This window comes from Penaeus japonicus, unplaced genomic scaffold, assembly GCF_977035675.1.
Source record: "Penaeus japonicus unplaced genomic scaffold, GWHDUDI00000001_assembly GWHDUDI00000005, whole genome shotgun sequence".
NCBI lineage: Eukaryota > Metazoa > Arthropoda > Malacostraca > Decapoda > Penaeidae > Penaeus > Penaeus japonicus.
The window spans coordinates 15,577,096-15,579,595 of record NW_028234407.1 but is presented as its reverse complement, the minus strand read 5'-3'; the positions used below and the strand labels follow the sequence as shown (position 1 = coordinate 15,579,595).

General features: G+C 37.0%; 1 protein-coding gene across 26 annotated transcripts in view; it reads right to left on the bottom strand.

Moving 5' to 3' along the window:
- The window catches only part of LOC122265181 (uncharacterized), a 675,490-nt gene that overhangs the window by 443,751 nt on the left and 229,239 nt on the right, over nucleotides 1–2,500 (bottom strand). The window lies entirely within an intron of this gene.

Genomic DNA, 2,500 nt, shown 5'->3' with positions numbered 1-2,500 from the left:
GATGTAGTGAAGGTCATCTTTCTTTCAGTTTCAAAGCCAAAGACAGCTATCTCCTCCCCCTATCCTAATACTTTATTGAGCCCTCTCCAGTGTGTCAGGTGGTTTCTACTCCTATCAAATCCTCTCTTCCAAACGCTAAGAGGTCACTGCACTCACCATTCAATTCCTATCCCCTTCCCCTATGATTACCCTTTCCTTTCTTTCAGTCACCTCCATTCTTGGCTACTAACATTAATTTGTTTTTTACAACGAATTTTATATTCACATTAACCCATTCACGCCGGGGCTATTCCGGCTCTAAATGGTCAGAATGCCAGGGTTTTCGAAAGCATAAGCCTAACGCCTCGGGATTCTCGGGCGCATTAGCCACGAGCCTGGGCTGTCCGCTCACTCACCCCAAGCACTGTCCTTGACCAAATATCTCATTGCTGGCATCTGACCCAAAAACCACGAAACGTGTCAGCATGTCAGCTGGCGCGAATGGGTTAATGTAAGATAAATACATGATTTATCACAGTATGCATTATGATGAGTATAACTGTAAGTATTTTATTTAAATGTTTTTAATTTTTTTTTTCCATTTCCTTTCAAAAACTTTTCCAACTCTCATGCTCCACCGATCCATATTTGATATACCAGCACAAGACAAATATGTTCTGAAGTGTAAAATCAAGCCTGACAAACAAAAGACCAGTAAAAGCTGAAATTTAAGTGGCAAGAAAAAGATGAGGCCATTCTTGCTTTAGATGATAATTATATTTCATTGGTTAACTTTTTTTGTCAGAATGACTTTAATTATTTCTGCAACAGAAAAAACAATAACAAGAAAAATATTAGAATATGCTTCAACTACAGTGCATAAGAATTACATTAACAGAGTTGGAATTTTTTGTGCATGAAAAACATAACCACTTCAGTGAAAATATACCTCCTAATGAAGTTAACATTTTGAGTATTGGAAAATTCTAACCACTTTCAAACCATCTGGTCTACAGAGCAGTCACCCTTTGTAATAGTCTATACTGATTATGCTATTTGACCTATCTTTGATGTAAAGAGAACATCATGCATTTTGATAATGAATGGCACACATTTAAAAAATTTCTTTGGGCAAGCTTACCTTGCATACACTTCAAGACCCATAGCATCAATAATTAAGAGAAGTCGTCTCATCTTTAGTGATTAACCTGTTGCAAACAGGACAGTTTTGGCTCCAAAAGGTCTAAACACCTGGGTATTTCAAGCATGCGAGCCTAATGCATCAGGCTATTCACCCACTCTGGTCTCTACACACCCAATCACCCAGCTCACCAACCATATGGAAAGCCATGGCAAAATATCTCATCCCCGGCAGCAGTTACTGCCACTACTTGACGTAATATCTTGTCACCTGGTATTAACGGATTAAGAACAAAACAAGATAATTTACATTTAGTGATGAATAACAAAGAACTTACTCCATTATTTGACACCTCTTATACATATTTTAACTCACTGGTTCCAATTAACTTGACAGTTAAATTACATTATAAAAAAAATAATAATAATAATAGCAATAATAATGTATTACTGAACTACCAATTTTTGAAACAGATCAGGTGTTAATAGCAAAGGTATCATAAAGAAGCTTTTTGACAACAAGAAACTAAAAGACAGACCATATGGAGGATGATACCGATAAAAGCTTGATTTTGATCACTTGTATAAACAGGACAAAATTAATTCGCTGTTCAATCTTTTAGCATTCAAGCCTTGCATACTCTGTATAAAAAGCCTTGCATACACTGTATACAATGTATGTGTACAGAGTGTATATCTCTCCATTTGTAAATTAAATTTCTTATCCAGGTGAGATCACAAAAAATATATATGCATATTTCACAAGTTGTTAATTTCACAATCAATACAATAGGCATAGTAGATATTAACAAGTTGTTAATTTCACAATCAATACGATAGGCATAGTAGATATTAACCCATTCCCGACGGGGGAATTCTAGCCTTGAATGTCCAAATGCCGGGGCGTTCGAATTATTAGGCCTAAATCAATTGAATGGCTGGCACAATACTGTGCCGCCCGGCAACTGGGCTTTTGAATGCGCGGTACACATGCTGTACCACCCGTCCTGTGTGGGTTAACAAGTAAAATCAATATTCAGCAGTGTATAAAAGTATAGAACAAGTACATTAATATTTTAGTCTGAAGATGAATGCAGAACTATATAGCTTTCTAAATACTAATGTTGACTATAATGGGAAATTGTGAACATAAATACCATGTTTTTTTTTGTTTTTGTTTTTAATAAAATAAAGCAATTACATGCAATTTCCCTTTAACCCTATGACGACGGTGCGTCACACTCGTGTGACACAGCCAAACTCCCGATGCCAGGGCGTCATGCCAGTGTGACGATTACAATGCAATATTGCAATCGCCCTGCATAGGGGTCTTCGCGTAGCGAGTGCCCCGTCGGGAAAGGGTTAATCTGATAAAAATGAT